The sequence below is a fragment of the Patagioenas fasciata genome, chromosome 10 (assembly GCF_037038585.1).
Source record: "Patagioenas fasciata isolate bPatFas1 chromosome 10, bPatFas1.hap1, whole genome shotgun sequence".
NCBI lineage: Eukaryota > Metazoa > Chordata > Aves > Columbiformes > Columbidae > Patagioenas > Patagioenas fasciata.
Window position 1 is genome coordinate 15,342,784 of NC_092529.1, and position 19,248 is coordinate 15,362,031.

General features: G+C 40.8%; 1 protein-coding gene across 1 annotated transcript in view; it reads left to right on the top strand.

Moving 5' to 3' along the window:
* The first annotated feature begins 14,276 nt into the window (after positions 1-14,276).
* The window catches only part of LOC136105755 (contactin-3), a 108,370-nt gene continuing 103,398 nt past the window's right edge, over positions 14,277-19,248 (top strand). Inside the window, exon 1 of the mRNA XM_065845558.2 lies at positions 14,277-14,392. The gene's annotated coding sequence lies outside the window, so the exon portion shown is untranslated. The remainder of the gene's footprint in view (positions 14,393-19,248) is intronic.

Here is a 19,248-nt window from a genome sequence, read left to right on the forward strand (position 1 = left end):
TTTGGACATCGGACATAAAATGGACTTTTTACTTTACACAACATTTAATGTTCATACTTTTGAAGATACTTAATTAGAACAACAATCAGACTTTCATTGGCAGAGAACATAATAATCTAATAGGTTTTGCAGACTTCTATAGAATGCTAACTATAAAATACACCACCTATAAATTAAGGTTCAAAAGGTGACACAGACCCAGAATATTAAATAACAGCATCCTTCCCAAGCGGAGTTAACGGTTACAGCAAAATTTATTGCCAATCTGGCTACAACATCTGCACAACTAAAGGACTTGTTAAAGAAAAATGAAACTTGTCTTTCTGCCAAAGTTTGGAGAGGCTTAAACAGAAATTAATATCTGTAAGAAACCCTGGAACATTTTTGAAAAATTATCTGGCTGGCAGTACCTACTGTTTTTCAGAGAAAAAAAAAAAAAGTGTTTTAAAAGGCATATTTCACAGTGCAGCTAAAACTTGCTCCACAGAAATTACGGTGCTTTGATGCAATTACTTTCAAATTTTGTTCTTGTTGTTAAGATAGATTTATGCTAATCACATTTATTTCTAACAAACCAAATCTGATACATTCTCTACAGAAACAGACCATAGGCTCTTGTACTCTCACAAAACATCGTGCATGTTGAAGCTAAATAGTAGGAATATGGTTGACAAGACAAATCCCATTCGTATGTGCCAGTTCAAGGTGACAAATCAAAATAGCTCCCTCTGTCGGATCATAAATTCTCTATCCAGTATGTGTTCTGGAGGAATATTGCCAGAGTAGGAATATTACAGTTGAGATGGTGCTTAAACACTAATAATTTGAAAAATCAACCCTGAAAATGTAGAGATACCAAATTATTGCACATGCGCTTCTCTCTTGCTGTCTGAGGAAAAAATGTGTTTGTGTGTGTACATGGCAAATTTATAATAGTGATTACTGTGTAGCTATTTGTTTGTTACAGCACCGTTTTTCATTTTCCATCTGAAGACAAAAAAAATTTGCTGTAAGTCTCAAAAACAAAGGCATGGCCTTTATGAACCCTTCTAGATTTTAATTTCAAAACTGTCATGGAGGAAAAATTTAAATTGCACATTATTCACAGTAGTAGCTACAGCAACCAGAGAACCTAATTGTCCTTGATTCTCAACCCAATATGAATTTATTTATTCCATTTATTTATTTCTTAATTTTAAAATTTTTAAAAAAAGAGATTGATATTTGTTGATTAAATGAAATAACAGTCAAATCCAAAAGTCATTCAAGTACTGAAAAGATTAAGTTGGCTAAAATTCAGGGTACATATGGTGTCTTAATTTTCACTTCCTAAATTTTCATTGAAATCAGAAAGAAATTGCTCTTTAACCAGCCTGGTACCTGTTCAAGAAGATACCTGGCTAGATATACTTAAAAGTATTTGAAGTCCCATCTTGACATTTAACCACTTGCCCATTTTTTTCAATAAAATATCTAGCTGCTTATAGTTAAACATGCTAATGGCTCCTCTTTTCAAATTCTGCTATCCTTCAGTTCCTTTTAATTATTAGATTAAAAGAGATTAATAGTACCAAGACATTTAGTCACTTGATGGCATGCTGCTTCTCTTTTCATCACTGAAATTTGATGTTTACAGTTTTTATTATTTGTGATAATAGACCACGGAAAAGAAAACAATCTATACTGTTAAATTTTAAAATCTGAATTCACTCTTCTTCTCTCAAGGCCCCTCACAGAGAACTGAGGTATGCATCTGATTACCAAGCAACATTAGACTTGCTAAGGGAGATGCCAGAATTCCTGGCACGGGGTACAATCACAGCACTGTCTACGCTGTTTGAAAACTTTCGCTTAAAATTACGAGGCACAGAGAACACTCAATGATGCAAACTTAGATCCCAGCTGACAGTGCCAGGCAAAGTTAGGTCCTGAGATGACGAATTCATGACCTAGAAAAACAAACTTTGATTAGACAGTAGTTGGTGGAGATCTGGAAACCAGGAAGCTGAGCATCCTTTTATTCAATGAAATCATTTCATGGATTGTAAAAGGTAAAGTGAATAGATAGCGTGAACTTTTCCAACAATGTACAGAGCACTCTTCATTCCTGTTTAATCCAATTGCTAGAAATTCATTCACAGCATTTAAAAATCATCAGGACTGCAAACAATTATTTCTGTTCATAATGCTTTGGTTGTTATGACACCTTCTGGCTGTGGATTTCAGCTAATTAACAGTAATTCTTTCATGCAAAGCATCTTTAGCTCTGGAGTGACTTCACATGTTCGAGGACAGGTGGTTCAACAGTAAAGGTACCACTACCCTATTATTCCATAAGTATGTCTGTGTGTGGCACGACCCAGTTCCACTGTGCCCATAAGGGCTGTCACCTCCTGGATCTTTTCTTCCTGACATACTGACACAGACAGAACTGAGGTGCTTTGTGGCTCTGGGATTTCAGACTTGCACAGTCCTCCAAGTGCCAGCAATGTAACTCCCTCATGCATATTTGATTGCTGCCTTGGGTGGTGATATCCTTGCCTTTAATGTATGTGCACATTGTGCAGTTGCTGTGGGAACCGTAACTTTGAGGTTTCATTATTTTAAAAAAGGAAAGAGTGTATTTATAGACTTTATTTATTTTGCTTATGAATCAACATGTTAATATTGATGCAATGGAAGAAGAAAGGAAAACAAACTTCTAAACAGAAAGCACAACATCAAACACTGATCTGTTTATTCTTCTCTTCTGCTAAGTTCCCATAACAAACAAAATTGCAGCAACAGAAAGGGAAAAAATTACAAAACAAGAACCAGATAAAAGAGGGAGAAAGCAAACAGCAGATAGTTGAGTAGCTGAATTAAGTTTTTGAGAGATTAAGATTTACCAGTCATAGATTACAATGTGCTAGAAGATATGGTGACACATTGCAGACTCTTGCCTCAAGCACTTTGCAGCTCACCTAAGGCACCGGATAGATGCGACAGGCTGCCCAGGCAATCACAACAGTGGTTTCTAGGTTCATCCATTGGATTTTGGGTGGTCACAAAATGGGGTGATCTGGGTATTCTTGTAGGTTCCAAGCTAACCAGAGCTCCCTTGGTGAGTGAGTGCTCTGAGGAGTTGATGCAGCACCTCCAACACAGCCCAGAACCACCCTCACCAAATGTGTTAGCGTGGCTTATGTTGGAGGTGGTGCAGTTACAACTTCACCACAGTGCAAGATAAAATCACAGACTTGTTATTAAGAAGATAAGAAAAAAGGAGTCATTTCACACATGGCCCTATGGGGTGAGTCTGTTACTGGAACTGAGATGCTTCTATGGTCAAGCTGGCTGAGTAAAGCACTGGGGTTAATTTACTGATGTGGGTGATTGCAGAGGAGGATCCACCATGGTCTCTCTCTACCTTTTAAGGCATGAGTGAAGTTCAGCCAGGCTGGTTTATCCTCCCTATCAGATGCGCTTTTTCTGCATTTCCATTGCATGAGTTACAGCCACAGCAAATGTTTGATAGGATGAGAAGGGAAGGGAACTGAACTTTCCCCTTATGGTTCACAGTGGACTCAGTGTGCACTGGAGTGAAGGAGCCGGGCAGAGGGCTGGGGAAGCAGCTCTCGGTCTGTGGATGAAGTGGCATGAATATGTATGAGCCTAATTGGTTCCCACACATAACCAAGGTACCTAAAGACCTAGGTGCCCTGGCTAATTGTAACCAGCTAATAAAGTTGGAATCTACTAGGCCAAATCTGTCCTGTGCAGCTCTTCCAAGAGCAAGGAGTGAACTTGGTTGCAAAAGCTGCCTGGAGATGGGGTGTGTTTGGGGTTCCTGGGCTCAGGGGTAGAGAAGGTCACAGCCGGGCTGACATCATCCCCTGCTCTTCTTAGTGCAGGAGAGACCCATGCTGGAGCAGGCAGGGTTTCCCTGGTGCTCAGGGGTAGGTTGGCATTGCTCTTGGTCCTGATCATTTTATGCAGCAGTCCAAGCAATGATGGACCCTGGTTCTCAGAGTCTGATCACTTTTGTTGTGTTTAATGCATGTGTCATGGCAGCAATCACAGTGAGCACCCAGGAGGTGGCTGGTGGTCCAAGCTGCCACTTCCTGGGCAGCACAGAGCACATTAGACCTGGCAGCTGCCGATTATTTGTAGCATTTGAACAGACATCCCTTTTCACCCCTTTTCTCTTTTCTCCACCTTTCCTGAACATGGGTCTGCTGGGCTTTAACTGCACAGCCACAGTGATTTTTTGTGCCTCCTGTTCGTGTTTTATCCCCTTTTCCTCTTTTTGACCTCAGTTAAAACTTGCCCTATAGTTTCATGTAAAACGTAATAAAGTTGGCCACCTGCAGCATTTCTGTCCATCTTGCATGAATTTTGTGGCACAGTTTGTGGGTACCTGTGGCATATTGTAATTTTCCCTTCCCCCCCATTTAAAATCCCTTTATTTGCCTCTTTGATTTTGTTTCCTTCTACCTAGTCCTCCTGTTTTCTCCTCTGGGCTATTCTCCTTTGCTTTACCCAGCCACAGTGCTGCATTTTTCCCTTTGAGCACATTTGAATTCCATGGCAATGGAACTGGGTTTTGTTTCTGAGATAATCATGTGATACACAAAAAAATATTCTGCTTTCTACTGATTCAGCAAAAATACATAGTAGATTTTTAAGCTTGAATATTAAAGGATTTTTTGGTCCGAAAAAGGAAGATTTTCCCATAAAGCTAAATATGTTTGAAACACACAGCAATTCAAAGCAATAGTTGTTTCTGAGATACTAATATTTGCTTTTATTGTAACACAGTTCTGTACAGAGAAGTTGGCAGAAAGAATTGTGTTGTAAGCACAAGAGTCTACCCTGTGCTTTCATGTATGATTACAGTTCATTTTGGTAGCATAGTTTTCTCTGGCAACCAAGCACTTAATAGTGGACTGAGATTTCTGAAAGGCTTACCCCACGCTATTTCTACCTACCTCATTTCCAGATGCAGTTACTTACAAATAAAGCCTGTTATAGGGTACATTATAACTTAATTCTGTGGTTAATGGTTTTTCTTCTGTCGGTAAATAAACTCCCTTTCCGCAACAGAGGGATAATGTTGGAGCCAAAGGAAGGGGCAAGAGTACATTGGCTTCTTCATCTGCTCATTATTAAGTTTTCTGGAAGGTAATTATTTTTCTTCTTCTCTGGTCAATGTAGTCTGGTATCCATTTAATCTGTAGTCTGTAGCTACCACATTTTATAAAAGCTGAAAAATGAGGAACATAAAATGTTTCTACTAGGCTAAAAGTGTAGAGCTGACTTTCTGTCTCTTGCTATTCTCCACATGGATGTTACAGCTATTTTAGATAAGAACATTATTGCCACTGTGTTGAATGGATTTTATATGATGGTATAAATATGTCAATTAGTATTTCAATTAGCATCCATGACTAATCCTGCCCACGCTGGGAAGTTGCAGTATGCAAGTTTCTTACCAAAGGGTATGTTTTTGTTTCTTTGTTATTCAAGTGTAATGCCAGTTGACAACTTCAATAGTGGGGGATAGGACAGAAAATTATAAGCTTTCTTTTTAATGGAAGGTGAAGAATTGGCTAGAAGCATTTCAGCAGAGGGTGAGGTCTTAATTCTCCTGTATTATATGAAATTCTAAATTCTACTTCATATTATGAATCAGCTCCTAAAGACTTTCTTATAAATAGTTGAATGCTCCAAAGTTTCTATGAACTTTGTAAGCCATTTTGTCATACAGTTTTGTTCTCAGACTCGCTGGCTGATAGTAAAGCTCCTTAAAAGTTTCATAAAAATATAGCTATTCTTAACTGTGTTAGCATATGATCCACACCATCATGTTCCACACCATCATGGCAGAGCTATTTTATACTGCCTTGACAGCGTAAAGGGTCTGTAAGCAATTAATGTGCTACGATTTAATGTTGAAAATAATCTAGCCTTCAAATGTGACTAAAACATACTAAAAAAAAAACCAAACAAGCAAACCAAAAACTACAAAGCACTCGATTTTGGCGCGCTGTTTTGATACAACATCTGGAAATAAGGTATTTCTCTTTTACTCATTTTTTCCTTTAGGCCAGTAGAGGGCACAACTGTTTAAATCACATTCATTTCCTACACAGCATGACATAATAAAGGCAATCTAAAAATTCATAGGGAAAAAAAATCACATCTCTTTCCAATAACAAACATTTTCTGTGGAGTTTGACTCCATTATCCAGGAACTGGTAACAGCAAAGAGAAGGCTATTTAAATGATTTTGCATTCCAGAACTCCAAGAGTGTTTGAGTGTTTCTATAGAGTTCACTGTCAGAAAGCAGTACTTTGGACAGGAGGACTGAGGGAACAAAAGATAAAGAGATGGTTGTGCATTATTAGAATAAACCAATATTAATGTACAACAACAACAACAAAAAAACAACATATAGCTGCTTTTAAATAACAGGGATTGGAAGGTTTGGGATTTTAAAATTCAAATTATATAGATAAATTTGGTAACCTTTATGTAAGAAAACAGCTCTGCAATGGGAAACCAAGTCTTGGGGTAAAACTTTCATTGCATTATTTCATCTGACATCCATTTAATGGGAATGAGAGAGGACTCAGTGTAAACCACAGACTTGAAAACGACAAAACCACAGTTCTACTTTTCCTGTATATCTTATGACAGTTTCATACCAGTGTTTATTTCTGGAAAGGCTGTGAAAAATCCTCAGTTCAATAGATGATTAGTTTACGTGAAACTGTAAAGGAAAAATCAATTAACAGAAAGAGTACCCAGTAGGACAAAGTTTAACAAAATACATAACAAGCCAGAATGCTATGTTCTTTCACTTTCTGACCAATGTCTGTAAATTTTTGAAGAAGCTATGTGCAAGATTTCAGTGAGTAGAAAATCTAATATTGGATTTATTCTAACCCTGAAGTTACAGATGTTATCTTCTAGCCAACCAGCACATTGCTGCCAAAAAAACTTTGACAAAATTATTGAAGAATGCGGGAAACTGCCAGTCATGGATAGAATCATCATTTGTGATAAGGTCACAAGAAGGATCAACACAGCTAAAAGTATTAAGACCCCACCAAACCATCCTAAGGAAGGTTCTGGCTGAATCGTTCAGCATGATGCCAGGAACTGAGCCAGAGACCCTTGGCTCTGCAGTGAGCTTAGAAGGCATAATAAGAATAATATATATAGACAGAGATGAGTAATGCATGTACCAGAAAAGAGAGAGCTTTAGCAGGGACTGTGCAAACTTTTCAAAGTAATTTTTGAGTTTGTGAACATTTTTCTTTCACAATTAAGAAATTTTTCATTTTGTCTTATCACTCATTTTTGCTGATGTGCTGCAGATGAAGAGCAGATTTCCTAGTGCATGCAGTTACTCTTACTTTATTCTATGCAGCTAATCGAGCAGCAGGGTAACTTAGAGTTAGCAACAGCATTCTTAATAAATGCGAGTTCCAACATCTCCAAATACCCTCTATCTTCACATGTCTTTACAAAATAGAGCTACAATGATTTTCCAAATGTTAGCTTGAAAACAACCATCTGGGCTCCTCTTTCTTCCTGGGAATGCTTTTCATCAGTACAGCGACTGGGCTAAGCAGCAGGGTAGTCACTCCTCCAGCCCTTCAGGATCAGCAGAGCATCCTCCTCTACCAGCTCTTACAGACCCTGGGAAACCGGGACCAGCTAGGAAGATGAAGGAACAGTCAAGAAAAGGCTTTATCAGAGGGTCACGGACTGTGGAAATGGTCTCCCTGTAACTGAAAGCAGGTCTCTGCTTACAGAAAGGATCTTGTCCAGTTTAATAAGAATTGTGCTTTTCGCTTCAAGCCAGAAAAGCCCATGTAGTCCCCAGGAGTGGCAGGATTTTCTCCTTAAGCAGACATAATGGCTTACATGCAGTCTACAGCCCTTTTTACTTTTTCATAACATTCACTTTATAGAAGTTTTCATTTGAAGCTAATAAGATAAAGCAACTGGCAATTTAAAAAAAAAAAAGAGAGAGAGAGAGAGAACTGTGTGCTGATTAATGAGTGTGACTTCTATTTGTATTTGGAGGTGTGTTAGTTGGATGGCAATGCCATCCTTAAGGATTTTCAAGATAATTTCCAGAAGTCTGGGGGACGGGACTGGTGGTCAATAACATTAGCAACTTCAATTCCCTCAGACTGTTCCTTTTTATTTGAGAAATTTGTAAAGATTTTTAAATTTGCTTTCAATATGTTAAGGTACACAACTGCCCTCACTTTGAGACGTGATAACATTTTGCTTGGAGGTGACTGACACACTGTTTTCCTTATTGTTTCTGTTCGAAGTGCATTTGCACAGGGCATTTGTATGCATTACAGATGCAGAGTTTTCTCATCAGGGTATTTATACATTTCAGAATTATTAGTACTTCGATTAGGAAAGTATTCTTAACCTAGACTGGAATTAAAGCACAGGTTTTCATAGAGACAAACATAAATACTGGTTGAAATACTTCAACAAATTGAAGCTCTTGGGGAACTTTTTTGTCTTGTTTATCTTTCAGGTATGCTGTTTTTCACTTTGTTTCTTCACAGGTCATTGTTATTTATGCTCATCGTTTTATCTGGCTGCATCTGATTCTGTTGACAAAGTTTAGGATTAAATGCATTTATGTTTTGGATATTTTTGTGGGTTTGCTTGTTTGTTTTTACCTCAGACACGTTTGGGAAGCCTGAGCTAACTCATGAATGAAACTGCATGAGATTAAAACCTGAACCTACTTCATCATATTAAAACTTAAAATGGCAGGTGATTTTTAAAGTTCTACATGCAGAACCATATTTCTGAAGCACTGCTCCATCGATGCATGGATGATGCTGCATAAGAAACACTAGCTGATGGCTGGTATGATTAAGAGAGTTTCTAACATTTGCGTGCCATGACTACCATGAATTTCCCAGTTAGAACTGGGAAAAGGACTAAAATCCAGCACCACATTTGGAAACAAATATTGTAACATTATAGAAATAGATTTTAAAATATGGATTTTTCTAGGTTCTTTTGAGTGGAATGAAAAAATCATTGTAAAGGTAAGCAGAAGGGAAGGAGGAGTTGCCTGCTCTTTCCTCCACTCCTCCCTAGCATGACAGTGACAGTGATCACATTCCAGAGTCCTTTAAAGGAGTATTTCTTCATTGGTCAAACATTTACTAAATACATCTTTACTGGCAACAGCTGCCTGCGCTTTGGTTTCTGTCTTCCAGACCTTAACAGCAAACTCACAGTCATGCTTTGGGGTGCATTTACCCTCTGGGTGCCTACCTCTTCAAAAGTCGATTTGAGCCCAGGAGAGGAGTTGTTTCTCATCCTGAGAGATCCCTCATGTCATGTGAAAACTCCTCGGTGGTCTAAACAAAACATCCCATTTCACTAATAAACCAGGCTGAATTTTTGGTAGAATTAAAACCTCAAATCTAGAAAATGTTCTATATTTAGTAAACTGTTGAATAGTAGATCAGGCAGTTTGTCTGAACGAAGGATGGCAAGGGTGGTGGCAATATAATTTTGTACTTAATTCTCTTTGATTAGGGAAGTTACACAGCCCCTTGTTTAACTTTCAGGACAGCCATAAAATGTCTTTGCCTTCCGTTGAATTGCTAGCCAGGCCTCCAGGCGTCAGGCTTGTTTGTGCTTAACACTTCAGCTCAAGGTTGCCAGTTAATAGGTAATGATAGGAACTGATCCATTATATTTTAATAGATATGACAAAATCAGCCATAAGTACTGCAAAAATAACTTGATATATAGGGAAGTAATCATATTTTAATGTCTAGTAGCTGCAGATGTTCAGATTACTGTAATGCTATTAAAATGAGTATCTAATAATACTCAAATATTTCAATGACATACAAAGCAGAGCCAAACAAAAAATGAAATAAAAACAAAACTTAAATTGCCTATTTATCAAAATCAGCTTTCAATCACTTTTTCATTTCTAACAGGCAAGAGGCCATACATCTGCAAATACCATGGTCTCACTCTGTTCTCCCTCCCATAGTTCATGGATTGCTTTTAAGCCTCCATCTACCTATATGTGAAATCATTTCACCATTTTAATTTTCTCTTTCTCTGATTTCAAGATATTGTATATCCGTTTGCACTCACTGGGCACTTAACCTTCCTATTACCATTTTCTTCCCACATCATGTTCTCCAGTACAATTGCAGATAATTCATCTTCTTTTATCAGTTTTGTATTAGTCACTGTGGTCTGACCTAGGTCCTACCTACATTAAGGAAATTTGCATCCATATAACAACACCGCTGTGGTTATTACAGTGGCATAAACCTTTACTGCACATAGTCTGTGCCAGGGCAAAGTGACGATTTCACTGCCACAGTTTAATCCAGTCACATAATTAATTTCCTTAATGCAGACAGGGCCTCTCATTAGCCTCCCCCTCCTGGTCCTTCCCTCCTGCTGCTCCAAACACCAGTTACATTGTCCATTTATTAGCACAGGCAGGAGCTCATGGAGGCAACAAAATGGAAATTTTAAGATGCTGGTGATTGAATTGATCACATTTGATGCCAAAAGAATTGTTACCATCGACTTAGTGAAATTGGACTAAGCTGTTGCTGGATGCTTCTAAAACCACCATGATTTTTAAAGTAATGCCTCCTAGGCCTATGGAGAGCAGAATTATACAAAATGGTGACAAAATACAGTTAGCCATAGGCACTAGGAGCATGTCTGATATTGGTGTCAGCGCTGGGAACACCAACAATATGAGATGACTGTGGACCAAGAGTGAATGCAGCTTGTCCCCTTACACCGCCACAAGGAGACTCCCTGGGCTTTGAAGAACTCACCTGCTACCTTGGGATATACATATTCAAAATAGCATCGAGGTACTACAGTTGATCTTAGTCTTGAAATAAATGAATAATCTGTTAACTGAGCCTGCAGATCAAGGCCTCAGACAAGTTGTTATCCATGTTGGCTTAAGGAGAAAAGCATTTCTAAAAAATAGAAAGGTTAAATTTACATGAAACCCTTATCTTTAAATAAGACTCCTATAACTGGAAAAAAGTAGACTTTTTTTTTGAACTGCACCTGAAGTATCATGTATTTTGTCTATATATTTTCATCATTGACATTATTAGGTCTGAAAGTGTGATTGGAAGAGATGGGCTGCTATAACCCTTACACATAGACAGAAAACTATATTTTCAACTGGGGTTTTATTATTATTTTTATTTTTAATATTCGACTTTCTAGTGGCTGTTTCAGATTAATTGATTCATCTATCTCCAAGGAATCTGACAGCAGTGATTGTCAGTGCCAAGACCCAGACTAATAGTCCATAGAATCCTATTGACTGTATCCCATTTTGACAATATCCTAGAGGTCTTTTGCAAAACAAGTTCAGTTTAAGCTTGAGGTGAGTTAGTGTTTCTGCCAGTGGTAAGAGAAATTCTTGGAAAAGTAAAGTACCTAGGAGACAAGTGCTGATTGATTTTTCTGGAGGAAATTATGGTGGATCTGAGTCTACTTGTTACTGGTGGCTAAATTCCCATCAAAATTTGAAAAAACAAGTTTTGTCAAAGCAGACAGTGGACAACGGCAGTGCACAAACCAGTTACCTAGACAATCCGTGTGCTGAAAACATGAGCATGGCAAGAGAAATATTACTTGAAAGTAGACAGAGCAACTGTGGCAGTTGGAAGAGAGCAGTGAGGGGGGTGCAGCTGATAGGAGCAAGTGCACAGTTGATAGTTTAGGTCTATATCAGCTGGATTCAGGATGGACAGGGCTAAGCTGGGTCTTCCAACTAAATTATTTATTAATCGGGGAGTTTAAATATCATATTCATTTACTTGCTTATACCCATGCTCATAAAGTGGGTTTTTCCCACTTTAATCCTTGGGAAGCATTAATTAGACAAAACTAGAGTGTTGCTCTTCTCATGTAATTTCTGAGACATGTCGACAGTGATGTTTGAATGACAAGTGGAAATGAAAAAAATCATTAAGCTAGAAGTAGTGTGAGACTTACAATTAAGTTGTTATTATTGAACACGTATATCACAGTAGGTGCAGAAGCCCTAGATGGCACAAGGGCATCAAAATATCAGGTACTGTGTGAAAACATGCCACTAGCCTTGGAGAGTTTACTGTCTAGAAATTGACTGTCTTCGGTAAGTTTATGGTAATACTGCATGTTTGCTGGGACTTCTGAAATAAGGAAAAGCACTTACAGAACCACTATTTCTACATGCCTGGGTTACTGTAAAATAAGTGAGGGAAAGTGCTTTTTGTCCCTTTTTACTTGTCATCTCAAAGATTAGAGTCATGGTTTTGACCTCACAATCTTATAAAGTGCCTCTCTGACAAACTTAAAAACAACAACAATAAAGCATATTTTACATGGTGTAACTTGAAACCTATGATAGGAATTTGAAATCCTTAACTTGAACTGAAAAAATATATTAGCTAGTCATAGTCAAAACGTAAGCCTGGGCTGGAGGTGACTGGGACAACAGAGAAGGCAAACTGTCAAATGCATTTTCGAAATTTTAACAGCTCTTGCGGTTGGTCAAGCATAAAAATACAGACTACCCTTCTCATGCTGGTCTTGCACAGCTAAAGTGAATTTTTCCAAGTGGAGAAGTGTGCCATAGGTCCATGACCTTGTCAGCTCTCATAAGCCCAAGTGAATCAGGTGTAGTGAATATGTGAATAGCCAACTTCTGAGGAAGCCAAATCTGCATTTTGGGCTTTGCTCCTGGGTCTGTGCTCAGTCCATGCCCTGCAGAGGTGTCCACAGACACCATGTTCCTACCTGTGCTGGAGATTGCTGTAAAATTAAGGCTTGACCCTAGTCTTATCATAAGCCCTTGTGTAGTAATAACAAAAGGTTAATATTATCTTCTAGGCAAAATCCCAAAGTGGAGTGTTAGGGATGTGATGGAGTTACCATGCTGTAATACATCAGCTGAACTACAGTAATGGGCTGAGTGCATGCTCCTACTCTGTGCCAAAGCTGAGCTGAACCATATTAGTATGGATCTCAGAGCTCAGCTCATGAACGGTAACTCGTTAAATCACAGTTATTCTATCACCTCTATGAGTCCTATGTGATTATACTCCGCCAATTAAAAATGCATCATGTTTTTCTGAGATAATTTATTTTTTGACGTGCCTTCCTCAGACCAGTGCCACATTTCATTGCAGAAGCAAGTACAGTTCATTGCTGGACATGCCTTAATTATAGACTTGCACGTGCATAGAGGAGTAAAGACATCTTTTCGTGTCAGGGCTCCAACACAATGTTTGGGTCAACAGATGCTGTGTTGAGTTTCTACTAGTCCCCAGAGGAGATGCCACCATTTCCCAGCTACCACATTTCAGAAGTTCACCACAAAAAAAACAGGCAGAAAAGGAAACACAGGTGGCAGCAACTTAAATCTAATTTGTTGAAGAGGCAAACTGTTTTCTTCTTGTCCTTCCTCCCAGGACCCGGATAACAATGCATCACCCAGTCCAAGATTCCTCTAGGCAGCAGAGTCCACTCACCAAGTCCTTCCCTTCTCAGCTTCCCTGTGGCTGCAAAGCCAAATCCATCCCTTGTGTAACCGGTGAAGCAGTGCAGACTAATGTGCACTTTATTATTATGTTTACTTTGTTGTGCTTTGGGATCCTGAAAGATAATAGAGGTTTCAGGAAACTTATTACTATTTGTTATATAACCTGCTGAAGAAAAGGGACTTACAGGAATTCTGCTCAGCCTTAATTACAGCAACACAGCTATAATACCGCGATCAGCTGGAGCCAGATTCAATAAAACCTCCATCCGGCTCCTGCATGGAGACCTACGTGAACCTGATTCTTTTCCTGGGCTTCCAGCCCAGAAATTAGATGGAGTTTTTATTTAAGATCTTATGTGTCAACTTTCTCCATCCACACGGGCTCGCTCAGGCTAAGCAGGTAGGGGTAGCCCCACACGACACCTCTTCGCTTGCAGCAGCACATTTTACCCATTTTTCCCCCTCCCAGCTCAGGGAGCTCGGCGGGTTCAGGCCCCGCTGGGTAAATTCCGGGGGAGCTTTCCCGGTCGCTCGGGGAAGACACCGCCTACCCCCTCCGCTCCCCGGCGCCGCCAGGCCCCCCGGGACCAGCCCGGCACCGCGGCTGGGCTGGGCTGGGCTGGGCTGAGCGCGGCCCGTGGGCGGTGAGGGAGCGGGTGGGCGGGAGGCCGGGCCCGCCCCGCCCCGCCCCGCCGCCTGAAGCGCGGCGGTCGCCGCTCCAGAAGCGGCGCCGGGTGCTGCGGGATTACAGCGTGTGGCTCTGCGGGAAGGGCTCCGGCGAGGCTCGGCGGCGGGGAGCGGCTCGGCTTAAGGTGGGCAACTTCGGGGAACAAAGTTGGGCTGGGTGTCCGGCGGTGGCCGCCCCCGGGGTCGCCGGCTGAGGGGAGCGGTGTTGTTTAGGGCTTCGCGCCGACCCAGCCTACCTGGCTGCCCTCAGCCCTCCGGCGCCGGGGTAGGTGCGCCCCGCTGGAGGGAGGGAGGGAGGGAGGGAAGGAAGGAACCGTGGGCACCTCCACGCGTGGGGCCGCCTCGTGGGCGCCCAAGTTGGCGGCACGGCGGGGAGGAGAGGGACCGGGGGAGCGGGGCTGCGCCCCGGGCATGGCCGGCGGTCAGCACGGGGGAAGCGGCTCCGGTTGGGATCGCAGCGGCACCATCCCGCGGGGGCACAGAGCTGAGGGGTGCGACTTTAAACGCTGTGGGAGGGGTCGTTGCCTGGTCTCGGGGAAGTAGCGGGGGGCTGATGTGCTGCCTCACCGAACGCATCTACAGTCCAGTGCAGAAAACAAGGCTTCTTCAGGTAAGGTGCAACACGGGCACTTCGTACGTGCTTCTGCGGCACCGGTGCAAACACACCGCTGCTGTTCGCCTGATTGATTTCTGCTAATTGCATTAGCGAGGCACCCCTCCTGCCCGCGCGGGGGCTTTCTGCGCGGCTTTCTTCCATCCTAATGCGTCTCCTCCTCGGTTGCAAAATACTCCAAAGAACGTCCTCGGCTTCTCACCCTCTCTCGCAGGGGTGGGGAGGCCTCGGGCCGGGGGGGAGCGGCAGTGGGTCCGCGGGGCTGGGCGCAGCCGGGGTCCGACGGCTCGGGCGGCGGGGCTGGTGCGTAGAAACTGCTGAAAATCTCATGTGTGTGGGTTTTTTTCCCTCTTAAAATTGTTTTAAGTGAGTCTGAAGTTACGCAAGTTCTAAAGCTGTACTTCTATGGCTTTGCTTTTAATTAAGTACCAATAATTGTGTGAAGTTCAAGGATTTAAGTCCTATGAGCTTTTCTCCTCTCATATGGGTGGGAATGCTAGCATGTTGGTTTAAAAAAAAATAAAATAGAAACACCACACCACTCCAGTCAAGGCTTTTTGAAAAGCTTTTTTCTTTTTTTTTCTCCTGAATAATGGCTCTGCTCTTTCTGTGCCTCATTCGGGACCGTTCAGTTTCCACGGAAATCTGACAAAGCCAGAACTTTCCCATCAGACGGAGTGAGGGGGGGATAAGATTGAGTTAGACGCCAAGTTTCAGTGCTACCTCACTCGGTGTCGTCGTTGGTAACGTGGCTCGGCACAGCTGACGGCTCTGCTCTCTGTAATAGCCTCTCTGCAGGTTTACTCTGCTCTGGTGTTCATGCTTTAACTAGTGATTTACCTTCTCTTTTGGAACTTTTTACCTTTTAAATTTGTGATTAATATCTTACTGGGTATGAGCTGATTACGTTGCCAGTATCGTTCTGTGACCTTGTTGCTAATTAAGTATGGTGCCTGGCTGTGATTAACCTAAATCTAAGCGCCGTTTTGTTGTACCCGTTGGAGAGTGCTCAGTCCATTTCTGATGTGAAATGATCCAGCAGTAGCCTTGGGTGCTAACTGGTTAGTCATGATTACCTTACTGATGACATTGACATACACACAAAAAAATCAGTAGCGTACTGATTTTTTTAGCTGTCCTCAAAGTGCTTGTTTTGCACAAGGGGAAATAATATCAGTGTTTTTATTATGAGTGCAAAATTAAAAAAAAAAAAAAAAAGAAATCAAGACCGTGTGGAGGACAAGCCAACTCTCCAAACTATTGACTGTGGTATTTTGCAAGAGAAGCTTGAACTATAGCTTAAGCTGCATGCCAGGCTTGTTCTGTTATGTAATTTTTAATGTATATGGAAAGCTGTGAACAGATTATTAAAATCAGTGATGGGAATGCTGAACTAACTTTTAAGCATTGAAAGTGTATTACTACTCCATGTGGAATTATTCCAGAAAGTTATTTATTATGTAAGAGACTTAGCTAATCTGGCAAATGAATTAATGAAAGCATTTGAGGAAAATGGTTTAGTGAAGGTGTGTAGTTCTTACTAAAAAGGCTGCCAACTTGGTGTTTAGGCTGGAGTTTAAAGGCATGTTGATGCCGAGTGGTTCTTCCCTGTGTTGTAAGCTCTCTGTCCTCCTACACAGGCACTTCCCTTGCTCATCAGAGCTCCTACAGGCATTATAGTATTTTTACTTCTCTATATTACTCTTGGAGTTGCATTATGCTGGGAACGAACTACAGGCTTTGAGCATTGGTGTTTTCTCCATATGTAAAGCGGTAGGAGGCGCCACTCGGGTCCATGTACTCAGAGCAGAGGATCTGCAAGTTGGCTCTGGGATTTGCTGCGGGATTTTTCCAGGTTCGTTTTGCAGACAATTGCTTAAAGGATGGAACATCAGGTAGGGGTTGCCTAGTTAATATGCAGCTTGGTACGTTTTATGTTAAGGCAAATAATAGTACTGGATTTTTTTTGAGGGAGCCTGCGGGGTTCGGAGCTGCCACAGAGCAGTGGCGAGCTCTGGCATTGCACAGAACTCCTGTAGCTCTGGTGGTCGTTTAGCTCTGATGCTGGTGACTTCAGATAGGATCTTGCACAGAAATCTGTCAGTGTATCCAGTTGGCTGCATGCTTTGCAGATCCCTGGGCTTGGGGATTTATGTGTCTGTGAGTTATGGACCTACCAAAGCAGCTTAATCTTTAAATTCTGAAAGAGCAAGTTGCTGTAGATACATAGCGATGCTGTATTTTCATGTTACTTCTCTTTAATGTTGGTATTGGAGTATCCCCTCACAAATAAACATTTCCAGCCACTTGTGCAGGGGGAATGGTTTTCGGGTTTTTTTGAGTAAGACTCACAGTCTTTTGTTTTGTGCCATGTCTTTACGTTCTTGTGGTATTGTAATGGGAAGCTTCTGCAGATAGGTTCAGTCTTTTTACTTCCTGGAAGAGACAATTCTTACAAGTGATATAAGCCAATGGTTTGATATGAGTGTAAGTGATGATCAGAGTTTACTTTGATACTAGAAGACACAGATTAACTGCAATTTGCAAAGGACATTTTTTCATTCATTTGAAACTATGAAAGGCACAGTAGCATGGTGCTCCTGTCTGAGCCAGCAAGGCTACAGAGAGAGGGAAGAAGTTCCTAGTGATGAGAAATGGCTATGGTTGATGGTGAGTATCCCTCCTGGCTATAAAGGAGATTTTGGATGACTTGAGAAATAATTGCAAGATGAGGCTTGATTTTTCTAGAAAAGGCAAGGAGAATGGGAAGCCCATTCATCTGTAAAGTTACTTCTTGTGTAGTTTGGTTTTTATCCTTGGTGCTGACTTTGGCAACTAGGTCTGTCTTGTTCTTATATCAAACATGTAACCTTCTAGTTCATATTTGGAAACTAGTGAACAGTAGATTATAGTCACTTGAGATGCATGCATGCATTCAAGGTGAACACTACTAAAGTTACAAGTGATGGGAAATGACTTATTCAGGGGACTGCTCTGATGAATGTGTTGCTTAAGCTAATGTACACGGACGATGTCAAGATGGATTAAATGCCAAAGTACTTTAATGTTGACTTCTGTTTAAAGAAGTTTAGAAACTTATAATTTTGGTTCTTCAATACTGAACATGCTACAGAAACGCTCTGGAAATGGAGGAGCATTTTTTCCCCACAGCTCTAGAACTTAAATTTCCCTTGGAGGAAGCATCTTTCATCCAAAATGGGCAAAGATCAGTCAGTGACTATCCCAATTAAAAACAATTAAAATGCAGAAATGTGAAGTTGATAGAGCTGCAATTGACTCTTAATGCTAGCATCTCCACCTTTGATTTAGAGAAGCTATTCACAGTCAAAGCCCTAACTTCTCAATGTAGATTTGAATATCCAGATTTTTATAGCCTGTGGTGTAGGAAGAAATTTGAGAAGAAATTTAAAGAATTATCAGGTATCACTGATGATATGAAAGAACAGTTAGTTTTATACTCTTAAGTTTCACTTTTAAAATGTGATAAAGTAAAATATTATTCCTTGAAATTAATTTTACTTTAATTTTGCATAGTTGATGTGGGTTGGTTTTTTTTCCCCTCAAATTATAGCTTTTAAGTATTTTTCTATTGAAAAAAAATGTGTTTGTCAATGCGGAAAATAATTACCTGGCAAAGTTGCTGCGTTTCCAGCTGGGTGAAACAGCAGTCAGACCTCCTGAGCTGTGCTCAGCCCTGAGCAGTCACACCTGCAGCCTATTTGTGCTCTCCTGGAATCACTTGACCAGTGAGAATGGACAGTATTTAAAACCAGGCATGTATTGTAGTATTTTGTTAATCCTGATTGCACACAGGAGAAACTCTTTCAGTGTTTGACTGTGAACTGTGAAGCATTTAAAATACATACTGCAGAGCTACCAATATGGTGAGCCCCCAGAAAATGAGACAACAGAAGCATGAGCTGTAAAAGACTTTTGAGCAGGTGTTTCAGATAACAGGAAGAGAAAATCGGAGATGACCAGACTTGCCTAGGAGATTCTTATTGATCAGTCAGTTATTGAGTGCTGAAAAATACAAGAATAAACCTCATTTTTTTCCATGCGAGTGCTATACTGCTGACTCGCACCCCAATGTATAATACTCAAGCAAGTATTTCTTGTGACTGGTTTGTTCTCGAGATACTCTCACAGCAATGGGTTAGACTTTTTTTCTTTAAATATTGGAAATAAGCAAGTTGTTGTCAGACTAATTCCAGACAGGCTGACATTTATGGTTATGAAGAGCATGCTTTTGAAATTTAACAGCTGGCTGAATTGTCTGAGCTGTTATCTGCTCTCTCTCTGCTGTCTGGAAGTCTTGTAGCTGAATCCAAACATTGGGGAAAAAAA